Genomic DNA, 19,298 nt, shown 5'->3' on the forward strand with positions numbered 1-19,298 from the left:
CTGGATCTCTTGCGTCTAATTGGGGATTTTTTGCTTTATCTTCCCAGGGATAATGTCACTTCCCTATTGTCTCTTCGATGTGCTTTGTCCCACTTCCCCACCCCCTTTCCCAACAACCCCTTTATGTTTTGTCTTCCCCCATCAGAATGCAAACAACTCAAAGGAAGGGACCCGCTTGCTTATATTTGTATTCTCAGGGCTTAGCACAGTACCAGGCATATATTAAGTGCTCTAGTTAGCTAGCTAGCAACCTAAAGGGATCAGGAATTAGTGCTCGAAATTTGAAGGAGCTAGGAATTCCATGAGATGAAAGAAAGGAGAGCTTTAAAAGCACAGTCAGGAGGGGTGATGCTGTATACCGGGGATGGCAAATAAGCCGGTCTGGCTTCTGAGGCACGTTTGGACAGAGCCCAGCGGTGCACCACCTAGGAGGGAGGAAACTGAGGCCCTGAGAGAGGAGATGGTTTATCCAACATCACACAGCTTCTAAGTAGCAGAGACAAGCTTTGAGCCCAGAACGCTCTGACTCCACATGAAGTGTCCTTTCTACTTTCCCATGCTGTATTTTCTTCCATAGAGAGAAGAGTAGTAGATTAAAAAAGACAGGTTTATAGAAAAATAAAGGAATGTAGTATTATGTACCAGGACAGGTTTCTAAGTAGCTGTGATGAAAAAGGAATGCACTTTTCAGAAACCCTCAGCCTATCCCAAGAGAAAGGCAGATTCTAGCAGGTTAAAAGACATGGAGCTTTTTGTGGTTAAATGTGAACAAAACTGCCTCATGAAGGCTAAGCAGACGAGATTCCTGGCATAGTACAATAAGGTTGTATTCACACTCGGGACTCTTTTAAAAAAATTATCATAAATAAGTTTTAAAACAATCCATGTTAATCTTTCTCCCAGAAAAAAGAAATTGTTGAGTGTGCACAAATTCTGATTTTTCCTACAGAGTAAAAGCCATGGCAAAAGTATTGTTACTTTTTTGAGGCTGGTAATTCAGTGCCACTCACTGGCTGAGATGGGAGATTGTGAGATCACCCTGAGCAATCAGAAATGGGGCTCTGGTTTCTAGACCATTCGCACTGAGGACACAATAGAACCCAAAAGTATGAAACAAGGGTCATATACTATGTTCACTCAAGCTGAAGTAATCCCTACGGTACCCGAGCTCCCAGAGTTGTTGTGAGGGTCAAGTGAGCCGTGAAAGTGCTTTGAAAAGAAAGTGAATCACTATACACACAGCTAAGGACTATTGGGAGAGTCCACCCTAACAAGACCTCTCTAGAAAGTATGTATGGAAGGGGTGTCTGAAAGGGGGAAATTTTCTGAAAATGAAGTCAAACTGGAGGACCCAATCCAAAGTATTTATTTTCAAAGTTGTATCGATCTATGCCTATGTATCGATCTACCTTTGTACCCCACAGTCATCTCCTGATATAGACCTTCACACCATTGAATCCTCCCTTGTGAGAAAAAAAAAAGCAGTTAAGTGAGATCCATATAGCATCTAAAAGCATATCGATCAATCAACAGGTATTTATTAAGCATCTGCTCTACGAAAGGCATGGCATGGAGTGGAGGGAGATGAGAGATGTACATATAAAATATATGCAGTATAAATAAAAAGTTAAAAATATATATGCACATATGTGTATGTACCCACACACGTACACATAAATAATAGTTAAATGTAAGGTAGTTTAGTAAGAAAGGCACTACTAGTTGGGGGGGAGGGGGCAGCAGGGAAATCAGGAAAGGTTTATGTAGAAGATGATGCTTAAGCTACATTTTAAAGAAAAAGAGCCACAAGATGAGATGCGGGTGAGGAGAGAATGCATTGCAAGCTTAGGGGCAAAAGTGAAAAAGTGTGGAAGCACAGGGATGGGAGATGGAGTATAATGAGACCAGCTTGGCTGGATCATGGAATATAGGCAAGAAAGTGATGTCCAATGAGGAAGGTTGTGCCTAGGTTGCATAAGACTATAAAAGCTAAAGAGAGAGGGTTATAATTTATTCCAGAGGCAATAGGGAGTCGCTGGAATTGGTTGAGTAGGAGAGTCACATGGTTAGAGCCATACTTACTGAAAAGTACTTTGGCAGCAGTGTGGAAAATGGTCTGGTGGTGGGGGAGAGATTTGAAGCAGGGAGATCAACTAGGAGGGAGGCAATGAGGACCTCAACTAAGCTGGGAGCTGTTTGAGAAGAGGGGAAGGGGTGAGTTGTGAGAGGTATTGGAAACATAGAAATGTCAAGATTTGTCAGCTGACTGGAGACGAGCGGTGAGGGTGAGTGAGGAGTCGAGGATAATGATTAGCTTATGAGCATGAGATACTAGAAGAAAAGGGGATACCCTTGACAGAAATAGTGCATTTTGGAGAAGATAGAGTTTAGGGAAAAGAGAATAAGGTTCCCCTCCCCCCCAACTAGTAATGCCTTTCTTCCTAAACTATCTTGTATTTAACTTCTATTTATGTGTGTACATACATAGATATGAATTTTATGCATTTTTAATTTTATATTTATGCTGCATATATTTTTATCTGTACGTACCTCATCTTCTCCCCCCCCACCACCATGTCATGCCTGACATGGAGCAGATGCTTAATAAATACCTGTTGATTGATCAATACACTTTTAGATGCTGTATTGATCTCACTTAACTGCTTTTCTTTTTCATAAGAGAGGATTCAATGGTGTGAAGTTCTATATTAATAGATGTCCATGGGGTACAATCAGATAGATAATTTAAGACAGATTCAGTTTAAGGACATGAAATATATGATTTAAAATTTCCAATAGGCAATTCTCATTATGAGACCAAAACTCAGAGGAGACCTAAATGCTGGATATTTATGTTTGTAGACATGTTTGTATGTGTACACATTTGCATATGTAGATATGTTCTTATGTGTATGTGAAGTAAAGTAAGAGTCAAGGTCCTTATCTGAGAGAGGGGAGGCAGAATGGGGAGTGAAGGAGGGATGAGTAGATTGAGAAAGGAAGAGAATGTTTGGAATAGCTTCTGGGGGGGAGGGAGTGGGAGAGGGAATCAAGTAGGGAGAAACACAAGGTCTGCCTTGTGGCAGAGAGGACCCAGCTGAGGATGGATAATGTGAATCTTTAATGAAGCCCATCAGCACAGTTGTGAGACTTCAGTTCTGCTCTGTAGTTTGGAGAAGGAGCAGAGGAGGAAGATGGCGGGTGGAATCCAGGGCTGAGGCTTGGCAAGAGATGAGTGCAATAGGACAAGGGAGCAAGGGATGGTAGAGCAGGGGAGAGACTGAAGAGGAAGGAAAAGTGGAAGCTCACCTCCCAGCTAACTCTTCATTTTCCGTCAGCTGCTCTGCTTGATTTAGACCATCAAGCAATCAAACATCTCAACCCTGCACCAGACAAAGACACTCTCTGGCCCACCCACCCCTCCCCTTTTCCACTTCCTTTGATGTATTGTTAAGCTACTTGAGGACAGGGACTTTTTCTTTTTCTTATTTGTATCCTGGGGCAGCTAGGTGGTGCAGTGGATAGAGCACCAGTGCAGGAGACAGGGGGACCTGAGTTCAAATCTCACCTCACACACTTGACACTCACTAGCTGTGTGACCTTGGGCAAGTCACTTAACACCAATTGCCTCATCCTGGGTCATCTCCAGTCATCCTGATGAATATCTGGTCACTAGATTCAGATGGCTTTGGAGGAGAAGTGAGGCTGGTGACTTGCACAGCCCTCACTCACTCAAAACAAAGTCAAGTGCAAGTCACATCATTATTTCTCTGATGGGATGTCTTCTTAGGCAAAGAAGGACGAACACACATTTGTATCTCCCAGAGCTTGGTACAGTGTCTGGCACATACAGGCATGCCTTGTTTTATTACATTTTGCTTTGTTGCACTTTACAGATCTTCTGTTTTTTACAAATTGAAGGTCTGTGGCAACCCTCAAGCAAGTTCATCAGTGCCATTTTTCCAACAGCATATAATCATCTCATGATTCTGTGTTACATTTTGGTAATTCTTGCAATATTTCCAGCTTTTTCATTAATATTATATATGTTATGGTGATCTCAGTGATCTTTGATGATACCATTGTAATTGTTTTAGGGAGTCAGGAACTGCACCCATATAAGATGGAGAACTTAATCCATAAATGTTGTATATAATCTCACTGCTTCACCAATGGGCAATTTCCATCTGTCTCCCTCTCCTCTGGCCTCCCTATTCCCTGAGACACAACAATATTGAAATTGGGCTAATTAATAACCCTCCAATGACCTCTAAGTGTTCAAGTGAAAGGAAGAGTCAATAGATACAGCAAACTTCCTTGTCTTATTTTAAGAAATTGCCAGAGCCACCCTAACCTTCAACAACCATCACCCTGATCAGTGGGCAGCCATCAACATCAAGGCAAGACCCTCCACCAGCAAAAAGAATACAATTGCCTGAAGGCTCTGATGATGGCTGACGTTTTTTAGTAATACAGCATTTTTTGTTAAGAGGTGTACTGTTTTTAGACATAATACTATTACGCATTTAATGGACTACAGTATATTATAAACATAGCTTTTATATGGACTGGGAAACCAAAAAATTTGTATGACTTACTTTATTGCAATATTCGCTTTATTATGGTGGTCTGGAACCGAACTCGCAATATCTCTGAGGTATGCCTGTAGTAGGTGCTTAATAAGTGTTTATTGACTTATTATTGACTTGAAGTCAGAACCAAGGCAACGAATGGCCGGAGAAAGTATTGAGAGTTGGAAGGAATAGAAGACTCGATGAGGAAGAGGGAAGGAAGCACAGGGAGAGGTGATATAATGGGAGGTTATGGCCCTATAGGGGAATGGCAGCGTTTCTAAATTTAACCAGTGATTACTCTGGTGCTCCCCATTGCCTAGTCAGAAGTGTTACATTTACCCCCTCACACCTCCGAATGTAATCCCTTCTATACCACCTCCATCTCTAAGGGTAGGAATAGGATTAAGTTCCCAGCTTAATTCAGTTCCAACATAGCATTAGTACCAACAAGTTCCAAGTCTGAAGCCCTCCTTGGACTTGCAAACACTGGTTTCTCAGGGCTGGGTTGGTTATGATATCAGCCCCAAAATTCTGGCCTCAGAGGTCCTCATGGCTTGAGGTCAAAAACTATATTAAAACCCTGCACCTAAAACTGTAAAAGACAATAAAACAGACCAATTTCTCAGGGACGTGTGGCCCCAAGGAGGAGGGGGGGCCCTCAGGATCTGCCTTCCTCATTTCATGTATCACCTCAGTGAGCAGAGTCCTACACCCTGGGACCCACCAAAAAAGTGAAAGTGACTGTGCCTTAATCAGATAAATTTAGACACAGTTAGTCTCATACAAAGCCAATGAGGAAAGGATGCTACCAACTATTTGGCTGGCCAAAACAAAATGTCCACATAGGCACTAGTTCTCTTGTCTCCCAGAAGCAGGTCCCTGGCATCTCTCTTGATGCTGGCCTCCATTTTAGGTAGTCTGGGCATGCACCAAACTCTGTTACACAAGTAATGAAGAGGAAATTTGTAGGTAAGGCAAGATCCAGTGTGTGACCATCTCTGCGTATGACTGAAGTGGAGCGAAGGACTGGGTCATGGGGCTTAAGGAAGTTGAGGAAATTAGTTCTGGAGTTTAAGGGAGCATCTACCTGAATATTTAAATCCCCTAGTCAAATCACAATTACAGAAACTGGAGGGAAGGAGATGATGAGTCAAGTATCAAACTCCTTGAGAAAGAAGAGAGAATGACCTGAGGGTCAGTATAGTACAGCTACTATAATTTGGATTGAGTGGAAAATTATAATTATGTGGATTTCAAAAGAAGAAAGGTTACTGAGTGAAGGAAACAGAGAGAGAGACAGAGACAGACAGACAAACAGACAGAGAGTAGAAATAACAATAGGGAGCAAGGAGCATTTGAAATCTCCCTCCAGGACCAATGTGTGCATGGAAGTGGGGGAAGGGGGAAGCAGGGGGAGAGAAAGAAGTACAGGCTGTACTGGAGGGGATAAGCCAGGTATGTAGTGTCATCAGAAGAGAACCAGGTCTCTATAATGACTAATAAATAGAAAGAATGGGAGAGAAAGAGGTCCAAGACAAAGGAGACTTTGTTTGCTTATGGACCAGGAATTCCAGAGGGCACAGTGGAAGGTGTAAGTAGGAACTGATCAAAACAAAGACCAGGTCAGATTGAAGGAGATGAGAATGAAGACAGAGATGTTTTTCTCTTAAATGGCCACTGATTATTTATTAAAGGGATTGGAAGGGAAACAGGAGATACCAGAGCAGTAATAGTGGGTGGCAGATGAAGCTCACGATCTCCATAGGGAGTGGCAGAGACATCTGGGCCAGGTGTGGATGGGTCCCTTCACCTGGGAAGTTGATAGAGAGGGACAAGGATGGGGGTTGGGGGAGCAGAGTACTTGGGTGGGGGGGAAGCAAGGAAAATGGTCTAGCTGGCAGAGTGCCCTGTACTCCTCCTCCAAGGTGGCTGACACAACTCATGAGTAAAAGCAGAAAGATCACCACATAGAGAAAAGTAGTTTAGGTGTCTACATATGTTCCAGAGAACCAAGAATTGGAAATCCATGGAGAATTTAACAAGGCATTGACAACTCTGGATCACACCTGGCCTTTGGCAGGTGATGAATCCAGGCAAAAGTTCCTTACATCTCTATTGAGAGGACAATACGTTTCATTTTCTGTTCTACAGGACTATGATTGTTTATTACAAATAAGTAGAATTTCAGGCCAATATATTTATCAAAAATTAATTTTAGGTCTGTCTTCAAAACATCAGCCTCTGTAGCATACGGTAGATTTTTTTTTTAATATACCTCATAGGATGATAGATCTAAAGTTGAAATGGATCTCAGTGGCACTCCCTCATTTTACAAAGAAGAGACTGAGGCACAGGGAAAGAACCAGAGCCAATAATTGCGTAAGTCAGGATTTGAACCCAAACCCCTCTGACTCTGAATCCACCATTCCTTATTATCATTGCAATTTACATCATTTTACAAGTGGACCCCCAAAATTAATGTTAAGAATAATATTAATATGACCATGCTACTCGCTTATTGTGATATGTAAAAAAGAGAATATAAATCCCCCTGTACTTCATGGAGTACCTGTGTGCAAGGAGCAGAATGAAACATAAAGTTTAAAATTTAGCAACAGCAAAAAGACAGATAAGTATCATGAAAAGTTTCATGTCTGCCTTTGAGCCTTCGGTGCCTTCCTTGCACAGTGCCTAAAACCAAGTAGAGGCTCAAGAAATGCGCTTTTTGAATTGAATTGCATGGATGGAATGTATTGCCATAAAAATCAGGAATGGGGGTGGGAAAGATCCCCTCCCAGCCAGGGAAAAAGCAATATTTGAGCTGGCTCTTAGACACTGTATAGCAGCTCTTTGGGAACAGGGGCAGTCTCACTGTTCATTTTTATATTCCCAACACCTACCACATAGGAGGCATTTAAGAAATGCTTGTTACCAGATTGAATTGGTGAATAAGACAAGAACTGTAGGAAAACCAAGGACATGGGATGGGGAAAGGAGATATTCAATGTCAATGGCTATGAAAGTAAGAATTTGAAAGAAGTTACAGGACTAGTCATGTGATGACTAAGGATACAGGACCTTAGGATCATCTATCTAGGGCAAGAAGGGACGTTACAGGCCATCCAACCTCACTGCCCTCACTTTACATTGGAGGAAACTGAGGTATATGGAGGTTAAGGGATGTGCCCAAGGTCACTCAGTAAGTATCAGTGGCAAGATCTGAGCCAAGATCCTCTAAATTCTGACCCTTTCCACAAAGTGATAGGCACAAGGTTACCTTACAGGGACTTGCAGGGACTTCAAGAGAGTTGGATAGTGAAACAGTGGAGGTAATTCAAGACTAGAGAAGCACAGACCCCAGTGGTATCAGGAAGTGGAGAATGGGGGCAGGCACTCAAGGAAAAATCAGATGGAGGAGACTTCAGCATGTTTGTAGGCACAAGTAAAAGAGATCAATGAAGGTTGAAATGACTAGGGGTGGAAAGAAACAAGATTCTAGAAAAGAATGGCAAAGTGGATCAGTGGAAGAGAGGGTCATTTGGAAAGGAGAGATTCTTACTAATTCATATTTATGTAGCCCTAGAAGGTTTAACTTGAGGAGCAACATGGTGGAGTACAATAAGAGCCAACCCTAGAATCAGAAAGACATATGTTGGCTGTGTGAGTCAGACAACTCTCGAAAACTGGAAAGTTACAGATGAACTGCCCCAGTGAAGGTAGCTGCCACTCTGGGAGTTCCCTATACCAATTAAAAAATATAGCTGGACCCCAAAATGTTAAAAGACTTTCCTCACAACCCAGTGAGGTAGGTAGTACCTAATTATCCCCATTATACAGATATTGAACCAGGCTAAAAAGTTAAGAGACTTTCTTATTATCACACAACAGGTTTTGAACCCAGATCTCCTGGTTCCAAGATCAAATACATTCAACAACACATCACACTGCTTTCAGGAAAAGAAAGCTAGATGGTACAGTGGATAGAGCACTGGACTTTAAATCAAGAAGACCTGAGTTTTAATTCTGCTTTAGATACTTCCTAAAGGAATGACCCTAAACAAGTCACTTAACCTGTCTGCCTGAGTTTCCTCAACTGTAAAATGAGACTAATAACATCTACCTCCCCAGGTGGCTGTGGAGATCAAATGAGGTATTTGTAAAGTGCTTCTCACAGTGCACATAATAGGTGCTTAATAGATGCATGTTCCCTTCCATTAAAAACTGGGTTGAGTCTGCTACATTTGCTGAAGAGAATTTCTCCACTGAAGAAATAAATTAGCATTTGAAAAAGCAGTGGTAACTTCAAGCTCTATGCAACAAATAAATAACAGGATGGCAGAAGCAGTTTAGGTTTAAAATTCATCTCAGAATTTTTTGAGGATCTCTTTGTACTCCCCCAACCTCTGGACCCCTCATCCCATTCATTATTTTGTTTCCTGCTCATTGCCCCTCGTATCTACCTTCCCACCTCCACTTTTCCCAGCAATACCATGAGACTGAAGTCACTTGTTTCATTTTTTTTTTAATGAAGTTAATTTCTGCAACCAGAAGTACTAAATTAAGCTGCCTCTCTCTTGGACTAAATCTTGGATTATCTATTGTTTCCTATGAGTTACAGAAGCAGGGAGGGGGGGAGATTGGCTAAAGCTATTGTTTGTAGTTAAGGCACCAAATGTAGTCACGTATTTTTGATGCAACGTCCCCACCACCACCACAAAAAACAAACAAACAAACAAACAAGAATAATTTTAAGTTGGTCCTAAACTCTTGTGTGTTGTTACAGACTGTGTGACCCTGGCCAAGTCACCTAAACCTCTCGGGGCTCTAAGACCATAATTCAAAAGGAAGTATTGACTTGCTTTAATGGAGGACATATCCTTACCCGGAAGTTCTCTAACAGCAATGTAATCAGTAACAGGGGTGAGTCCTTATTCGTTTAGGTTAAGCCCTAGTTTATCTTTATATCACTCATTGTTGTTCAGTTGTTTTCAATTGTGTCTGATTCTTTGTGACCCCATTCGAGGTTTTCTTGGCAAAGATACTGGAGTTGTTTGCCATTTCCTTCTCCATCTCATTTTATAGATGAAGAAACTGAGATCAACAGGGTTAAGTGACTTACGCAGTGTCAAGTAGCTAAGTGTCTGAGGTCAGATTTGAACTCACAAAGAGGAACCATAGGACCTGCTATAAGAAGGGGATCAACATTTGTTGAATTGATTTGTAAACAGAAAATTGTTATATATAGATATACATATGTATATCTGTGTGTGTGTGTTTGTGCTTCAGAAAAAAAGGGTTGAATGCTGAACCTAGTCTGGGCCTCTGTCCATCAGAGGATAAACTTAATAAACAAGCATTTATTAAGTGCCTACTATGTGCTAAACCCTAGGGATACAAAAACAAAACAGTCGACCTCCAGGAGTTCACATTCTACCAAAATCACTATGTACATACAAGACATACATATAGTGCAAATGGAAGGTGATCTCAGAGGGAGGGGACTAGCAATGTGTGTGTGGGAGGCAGTCCAGGGGGAACCTGGAAAGCTATCTTACAGGCTAAAGCAGCCCTGAGAACCCCATCTCTCTCTAAATGCTATGGTTTGGATACATGTCAGCATGACAGCAGAAACGAACATCTCAGGACTGTTCTAAATGTATAATTCTATGCCTACTGTTGTCGCTGAATCCAGTTCTCCCCCACGTTCAGCACCATTATCAATAATTCCTTACACAAAAGCATTCACCTCCCCCACCTCCATTTTTTTTTTTTTAAAGACAGTCTGCCCTCATGTGGTAGAAAAAGAAATTTGAGCCCAGAGGCCGGAAGTTTATCCTAGAGAGTGTTTTAAGAATCTGTTCATAGGGATGATGCCCCACAAGAGACATTCCCTAGGGAAGTAGAGCTGGGAAAGACAAGAAAGACCATCTAACAGAGCATTAACCTACCAGCAAAGCTAGGATAGAGTTCCTGACTGCCACCCCCAGGCTCCCTCCACCCCCATAAATGTGAGCTTTTAGGTCCACTGATTCCTTAAGGAGAGCTAAGGCTTCCATGGTCCACCCAACTCAAGTCAATGAATGGGAAAGGCGGCCACTTTTCACAGAGCCAAATTAAGTAGCCTGGGGAAAGGAAGAAGATAAACACAGTCAGACTGTGAGCACCAGTACAGCAAATGGGCCAGTTCATGAATTGGGGGAAGGAAATTCCTGGAGTACTGGTAGTTCCCTCAACTGGAGCAAGCTGGGGGCTTTATTTTCATTTATTGGTGTTAAAATCGACACTTGCAATTCAACTTAATAAATATTTTTTAAACTTCTGCCATATGCCCGAGACTGGGGGAACGTCAAAAACAAATGTCTCTGGCCTTAAGAAGCTTTTATTCTATAAGGGAGGTGTGGAGGGGAGACACACACACAATGCATACAAAACAATTTCTGGGAGAAGAAAGAACTAATCACTGGGGGAGGGAGAAGGGGGGGGGGGTGAGGGAGACAGCAGGGAGGAGAGTTCATTCCAGCCCAGGAAATGGGGGACAGTCTGTTCGATGGCAAAGACAGGAGCTGGAATGTCGTGCATGGCAAGCAGGCCAGTTGGGCTGGAACGTAGAGTGCGTGAGGGGGGAGTAATGTGAGATCAGTCTGGAAAGAATGTGTGATGAGCCTGCAAGCCAGGAGGCTCACACCCCAGCGGCCATCTTTAAGTGGTATACCATTAAAGATACATATGAGGATTTCACTTCTAAAGCAGAGAAGAATGCTAAAGGCTGCTCCACAATACAAGAAAAACCATATGCATGGCTCCTGGGCCAGAAAGGTGTGATTAATGGAAAGCAGCTCCTAATTACTCCGTTCACTTCTCAACCTTAATCATGTCCAAATCTGTAGATTGCGGAACATGCACAATAAAAGGCTGGCATTTGCGTGTTCGTCCTAGTATTGTCGCTGAGGTTATGACCAGCTCATCAGAAAATGGGCCTAAGGAAAAATTCCCCCTGGAGTAAATTATAACCAGCACGAATACAGGAACAAGAACTTATCAAAATTCAAATAACTCATTTGGAAGTTCAGTCGAGCCCTATCTCCAAGCTAGCTAATACTGAAAATCACCAGTTCTATCCAACAAATTTAAACTGGTGGCCATAACAACTGTTGCAGGAATCAAACGGAGGATGCCTTGATGTAGACTTATGTCCCTGGTTTGGTCAGAGCAATTTAAGGAGATTGTAAATGAAGCTTAGACCTCTTTGTCAAGTGATATTGCAATCAAACTTGATCTGCTTCAAAAAATCCAGATAGCAATCATAATTGGTTCCAACAAGGTAGGAGACACATAGCAAGAATTCCAAACACGCTATGCACTAATGCTGAAACACTAAGTCTTTAAATAGGCTTTATCCTTTTTGTTTAAATTTGAACCCCTATGGTGTAACTGATTTTCTCAGTTACTTGAATTTTGACCTAGTTCTTATGGCTTCTGGATTGTGCTGGTTGTAATTTAAGTTGGAATTTTTCCTTAGACCCATTTACTGGGGAGTTGGGCATTGCCTTAGCTACCGCACAAATATGCCCATTTTAAAGCCAGAAATAAAAGAAGCACTTTAGTTGTCTAGTTCAGAAGTAACTTTTTTTTAGTTTGCAGACTACTCTCAAGAGCTAGTAAACAGATTCCATGCCTCAGTTTGATAGTTCGCTTACTACATGAATTTTCTATGTTCCTTTTTTACCCAAATGTTGCTAAAGACTACACCTGATAAAATCAGAAATTAAGCTTCCATCAGCCCACTCCCTTCCTCTCCCTCCCCCCACTCAATTATATCCTTGGGATGGACTTAACCTTACAAAATTCTTAACTGAAGTAAAGAATCACCCTTAGCCAGAGGCATAACTACAACCGAGCAACAGGTTTGAGCTAAAACTCATTTTGTGCTCAGTCTGTCTTCCAACTGAAGGAATTAAAGGGGATTGAAATAAGACTCCGAAACACGCATTCAATCCAACGAGTATTTATTAAGCAAGCCTACTATGTGACAGGCACTGAGGATACCAAGACACAAGGCCAATTCCTGCCCCTCAAGGGGCTTCCATTTTACAAGGGGTAAGGGAGAAAAGAGATAATATAATATATACAAGATACAAGTGTGGGGGAAGGGCACAAAGAATTCCTTGGAGAGTACAGGGCAACAGGAAGTTGAACATGGTAATTTACATTTCTTTAGCAGTTTACATTTCCAAAGCCTTCCCGCCCTGAAAGAGAATTAGGTTTTGTAATTAGCATGCCATTTTGGCCCTCGTTTGGGGCCAGTAACTTGCCCGTGGTCTAAGGGCTAGCTCGTGGCTGTGCTAGTGGGACTCAAACCCAGGTCTCCCCCAAACTTCAAATCGTGGGGAAGACGGCTCCCTTCTTTCCCTTTCCCAGATTCATTATAGACACTATTTGCCAGAGAATATTACACAACATTCAATACTAGAAAAACCCAAGTAACTCTTCCACAGCTTAGGAAACTGGATTTAAAGGAAGGAGTCTTGAAGACCTACAATTTAACTTTCAAAGAGGACACTCGAGAGCAAGGGGTCGCCGGCGCTCTCTGCTCTTCTCCAGGTAGCCGGGATTAGGCAGTTAAACCACTTTCTCTGGACTGCTGCTTTTCAGCCACGGCTGCCTTAAAGAATAAGGACCTCAAATCATTTTATCAGGAATCAAAAGGTCTGGCTGCCGAGTCAGTTTCTTCATCTGCAAAATGGGGAAGCACAAAACTTGCAATATGAACTGCTATTCATTTCCTTGAGTGTTTAAATGAACAAATTCATACATTAGCCAGGCTCACACTGTTACGACTGCAGCTCAACTTCAGAAGTAACATTTTTGACAAATCAAAAGAACAATTGCTTGTTTCCCCTGGGCCTTCGCTCCAAGAGATAAGATAGCCTTACAATTGTGTACCTACCCATAGTCAAAGAGCTGAAATTGAGCTCTTTTGTATTTCATTCAATCTACTTCATTCAAGCGGTCAGACGGAATGAAAACATTAGTGGATAGAGTTAATTCAGCACATTGTACTTCAAAAATCAAGGTGAGCTAATCCATCTATTGACAAGATTAACCCCTTTCTCAAAATACACAGAAGTATCTTGGGCTAAAAACCTTTCTCTAGCGCCCAGGAGTCCAGTCCCCCAAGCAGATCCCGCCCAACTCCCTCCTTTCCCCCCCCCCCCCCCAAGCTGCCACTGTATAAGGTCTTGCGGTTTACAGATGGATACCGTGCAATTTTTCTCCTACTAAACTTATCAAAATTGCATCGTGATCCACCCGACAACAGCAAACCAGCCAGATTGGCCCCTTTTGGTCCTTACAGGAACAGATGAAGATAAGTCCTCTTTTCCTCCACAGGCCGGGACAAGTGCAATACTCTTATAGACACAAGATCAAGTAATGCAACAAATCCCCACCCGCAGAGAAATCAGCCACAGACAATCTTCGGTAGCAGCTCATTCAAAGGCGGCAGGGAAGGCGGTCCGAAAACTGCAGTTGCAAACGCCCTCATAATCAGTTTTGCATGGATTTGCACAGCAATCGACATAGGCCGATGCAAGACCTGCAAAACTGACTGTGAGTAGCCCCGGGATTAATGCTAGTTGGGTGACTGTTCCATCTGCCCCACCGCCCCTCCACCCCCCAGTGATACATTACCCAGGAGCGCTGAAGTGCCCATAGTACAGTAGTTATTTGCAAAAAACTACCTGCACTATGAGCACTTTGGCACTACCAGGACCAGGGACCAGCCTCCACGCTGCCGCACCTGTAATAAGAGAGAGAAAAAGAGAGAGCACAAGCCCGCCATCCAAGCACTCGGTTTTCTAGAGCGCTGGCCACAACCCCCAAGGTTCTTGAATGTCTCCAAAGGGTCTGTCTCTCTCACCCATCAGGACTCTGCTTGCCAGGTTGTCTAGGAGGCGGCTTGTGCCAGAAGGAGCATTTAGGGCAGTAGATACTAAGCTACATCACTAACTGCACTAGATGCACCTTAGCACAAGGGACAGTTGATGGATCAAGACGGGCCCACACCAGAAGCAGATGCTCAAGGGGACTTGGGGTGGGGGGAGGAGCAGCTCCAAGGAAGCCCCAAATCATCCATTGCCGTGGTCATGTTGGAAGTGCTCACAGGGCAGTAGTTACACCGACCTACCTGCACTATAAGCACTTTTACACAACCGAGGCACGGTCTCCAGAAAAGCCGCAGGGCGTCCTTCAGTCCTGGCTGTTTCCCCTTTTTAAGTCTTCTTCAAATGAGCTAGAGAAAAAGCAGAAAAACATTCACTAAAAAAAAAAAAAAAACCTAAAAATCAAAACGCACCAGCTTACTCAAGCAACAAGAATTTTTACTTTTACGGATTCCAAGTTATGTCTGCAAATTTATTTAAGTCATGATATTATGAAGGGAGCGAGTTAATGCATACCTGATTTGTCACTTGGTAGTTTCAATCCTACAGAATTTTGACCTGTTTCTCATAAACTTCGTTCAACTTTTACTGCTTACAAGTACTAAGAAAATTCTAGACTCTTTTCAATCGCCATCCAAAATAGATGAAAACAAAATTCACTTCGGAATTATTCAATATAGAAATCTTCTGCCTAGAAATCACTGCCATCCCCACCCCAAACCTCCTTAAAGATGGGGGCAGGGGGAGGTCCAAGTTTACTTACTTTTTAAGGGTGTAGATATACAACCCTCTTCAGGGCTACACAATGCCACATTGATGTATTTCACAGAATTGCATTAAGCCAGCCCTTGATCTAGCTCTGTTTAAACAATTTATGGATTCATCTTTTTCCATTATATTCAAGGAAAGGAGACTAGCCCTTCTTGGATATCATAGTATTCCACAAGTCAGCCTTATCCCATTTCCACACTTAAGTCCCACTTATTGGTCATAATCCACCCTATGTTCTCTTAAGGATCATCCACTCAAAAAAAAAAAAAAAGACACTGTTTAACTCTCCATACCTGTCAGGCAAATATTTGTTAACGAGAATCAAAGATTTTTATCCAAGTTTCCTATTCTAGAAACATTTAAAAGTACACCATATATCATACCTATCTTTATGACTTTCTGTAATGGGGAGGAAACCTGTCTGCCAACCTTGGAGAAATAAGTTGTCAAGAGTTCTTGCTTCTGTTCTTTTCTCTAATGCCCCCAGGAGTCCCTTACCTGATGAAAATGTGCCACTATGCCAGTCTTTGGATCTTGAAAAAGTTTACTGAAAAAAGAATGACAAAATTTAAAAGAATGGACACACACACACACACACACACACACACACACGGCTATTTTGAGAAAGAGGGGAAAAAAGAGGTCAAACCTGAAATTCCGTTTCTTGAGGACAGTACTGAATGGTCCCTAGGGGAAAAAGAAAAGTTCAAAGATTAAATAAGGAACTCAATTATCTCAAATCTTAAATCTGCCTACCAGCTTTCCACACTTTTGACCAAGGTGTGAATAAAGCTCTGCTTCCCGAATGGCTTCAAGGGTTGTTCCAAACGCAGAGGGTGTCGAGACGAGAGACTCCCATTTGTACCCTGGACCCCGGTGGGTGTGCTCCTTTTAAAGGGGTTGGGAGGGACTTCGAGCCACGCCCAAGCACCGCCCCCTTGAGTTTTCCTATTTCTATTGGTTGTTGCACTAAACTCCACCTCCACCCCCGCCGGCAGTTCGAAGTTTAAAAAAAGTCCCACCCCTCGCCCCCCCCATCACTGCCCCCCCCCGCCAGAAAGTAAGGAATGGAATAAAGATATTTCCTAGGGGCTTCTCTTTTCAACTTTACCAGCCTTCCGTTTACCCGCTTAGCCCTCAAATCCCTGTACACCCACCATCCTGGATCCCGCCCCAGACTCCTCAGGCTGCCCATCCAGGTCTAACCAGTGGTTGCACCAACCGTGGGCACCACGCGTCCGGACCCTCGTGGTGAAGCCTCAGAGATTAAAGAGAAAAGAACAGGGCATCATGGGAAATGGAGTTCTCCATTCAAAGTGCTAAAAAACGCGCCAACTGGCAACCCCCCCCCTTCTTCCCCCCCCCACCGTGGATGGGAGGATGGGGGTTGATGTCCACAGAGCACTTCTTTTACCTCCTTGTGTTCCCCAATAACCCGCCCGTCAAACATGCTTGTTTCATGGGGGAAGGAAGGGGGGCTCAGGAGGGAAGGGAAGCCCAAGTCGTCCATTCGCCCCCGCCCACCCCCCACGCTGTCTCCCACTGGGACAAACTGCAAGAGCTGGGCTTGGGGTGGGGGAAGCGAAGAGTATCGTCTCCTATAGTCCCAGCTCTTCACTTAAAGGGAGATGGGAGATAAGAGTGCCCTATCCCAACCCCGTGCCCACAATCGAGGCATACTTTGGACCAGTTCCTTTGGTGCAATACAGGTAGAAAGTCTCCTTGTCCCCTGACCATTTCCCGTTTTTCTGCTCTCCTGGTGGTAGAGTGGAAGCCTCCCTAGTCTTGGCCGCATGCAGGGCGAGACGAGGTGGGGCGAGGCTAGGCTCCAATCGGACCTCAAGGGGAGAGAGGGAGTGGGAAAAATGCTTGGAAACTTCCACGTGGGGCATCTCTACAGATACCTGAGGATGACAAGAAGGCTAAAGAAGGCTGCAAGGCTGGGGGAGGGGGCCAAGGCTCCCCCAGCCGGATACTCCTTCCCACCAGTCCCTGAGAGGGCTGGGTGGGGCGGAATGGAGATCAGACCGTCCGGCTCCCAAGTGTCTTCCTCTTGCAACTGCCCCTTCTAAGCTCCTGCCTTCCTTTAGCCATATCTCCCAGGAGAAGCTGCGCCCCCCCCCCTTGCCTTTACGAGCTAGAAAGGAACCAAGTTTGCTCCCGACCACCCATTCCTCACTGGGATTTAGGGTAGAACCCTCCTCATCCCACCAAACAGGAGAAAAAAGGAGAAAACCCCCTTTCGTCCTTTCGTCCCCTTTACCCTGAAGAGAGGTGAGAGCAGTCCGCTGGCATGCTTTCTCGCTCTTCTGGCCCTAAGGGTTAAAGGGGATAAGGGGAGCTACTACTGTGTCTGGTCCCTGCCCAGTGGCCAGGGTGCCTGAGCTGCCGCCGCCGCCGTCGCCGCTGCTACTGCTGCTCCAGGAGCTGCTGGCCCTCTGCCAGGCGCTGCATGCACGCTTCGACCTTCTCTTCCCTCCTCCTCCTCCTCATCCTCCTCCTCCTGTAGCTGCTGCAAAGCACATGAGACTACGACTCCCAAAGTGCCCTCGGGACGGACCAGCCTGGGCGCATGCGCGCCACCGCCCCTCCTCAACACTGCCGCTGTCCCAAGGCCCCGGAGGAAGGAGAAAAGATGTTACATGTAATACATATCTAGATATACAGACACACATATGCATGCACGTGTAGGTTTTGACCTCGGTTGCCACAGTTACAGTACTAAGGGAGCTGTCCCTTCCCGCCTTTCCCTCTAATTCACACATCCACACCCAGGGCAGGGTGTCTTGGCTACAGTCTTGAATGGTAGTAGCACACGCGCGGGCACACACGCGCGCACACGCACATACACACAATTAAATAAAAGGAAGCCTCCCTGCAGATGATCTGGTGTCCTCTGCTTGCACCACCATCGCTTCAAGGCCAAAGAGAAAAAGGAAGTGCAGGCGAGCTGCAGAAGACTGGTGGCCCTCCAAGGAGATCGATAGGTTACTTGCTTTTCCAAAAATAAAACCTAAAAGGCTCCTACCTCCCGCCGCACCCCCCCCCCCACACACACACAACTCCACTCCACACACGTCCTTTAACTACTGCGGCTTGCCTTTGCCAGGGAGGATGCTGGTGCCCACCTTGTCCATAGTATGTATCTTTACCTAACAGCAGGCTCTGGAGGGGGACGAGACTGAGATTTGGCCAACCGTCCCAAAAAGGTGGGTTTGAGGGCACTGGGTAAAGTTTAGCTGAGGCTGTTAATCTGGGAGCGAGGGGAAAGGAGTAGAGGAAGGAAAGAGGTGGGTGTGTATGAAGGGCAGAAGCAGGGAAGGAGAAAGGATGCAGCAGGACCAACCCTCCCCCCCCCCCCCCCCCCCCCCATTGTTACTGCGGTTGCTGGTTGCAGCACCGAAATCCAACCAGCGGGCAAGGGCGCCATGTGAGCCTCCAACGGCAGAAGCGGTCGCGGAAGAAAGCACGTTATCCCCGAAGGCTGCCCCCCCCTTTTTCCTCCCAACTCTCCTACCCAGAGATCCAACCTGGAAACCTACATCCACTCAGAAGTTAGTACCCAAAACCCAAAATTGAAATCCCAGGGAGGGAGCACTCCTACAGGTGGGCTTACATCTACTGCATTATAAAAATAAAAAAAAAAAATTAAAAAAAGGCGTTACTTTGAGCGGCACACACATCCACTAAGGCATCTGGCAGATGCTTTAGGCAAAACTATGTATCCTGAAATCAACGCCCCCCCCTTCGCCCCCCACCAGATCCTGCCGGTGAGGCTGCACTGACTGCAATGCAACTTTCAGCCTTTCATGGTAAAGATCAGCATTGGGAAGAAGGCGGGAGGGACGGGGGGAGAAAAGTAATGATACAAACCTTTTTTTAAAAAAATGTAAGATAAACGCATTACCTTTTAACTTGCGTAAAACCCAGAGTAAAAAAATAAATAAATAAAAATAAATTTTAAAAAGGAGGGTTTTGTTTTGTTTTTTTTATGAAAGTGGCGCGAAGACAA

General features: G+C 44.3%; 1 long non-coding RNA gene across 2 annotated transcripts; it reads right to left on the reverse strand.

Moving 5' to 3' along the window:
• Window positions 1-12,563: 12,563 nt before the first annotated feature.
• Window positions 12,564-16,153, reverse strand: LOC140515524 (uncharacterized). Of its 2 annotated transcripts, XR_011971066.1 has the most exons (5): window positions 15,936-16,153; window positions 15,785-15,833; window positions 14,761-14,865; window positions 14,315-14,373; window positions 12,564-13,307 (listed from the first exon to the last, which is right to left on the reverse strand). It is a non-coding gene; the product is annotated as an uncharacterized lncRNA (long non-coding RNA). The 2 variants fall into 2 exon arrangements; XR_011971065.1 differs by lacking the exon at window positions 14,315-14,373.
• Between the last annotated feature and the right edge of the window lie 3,145 nt (window positions 16,154-19,298).

Source organism: Notamacropus eugenii, chromosome X, assembly GCF_028372415.1.
Source record: "Notamacropus eugenii isolate mMacEug1 chromosome X, mMacEug1.pri_v2, whole genome shotgun sequence".
NCBI classification, from domain to species: domain Eukaryota; kingdom Metazoa; phylum Chordata; class Mammalia; order Diprotodontia; family Macropodidae; genus Notamacropus; species Notamacropus eugenii.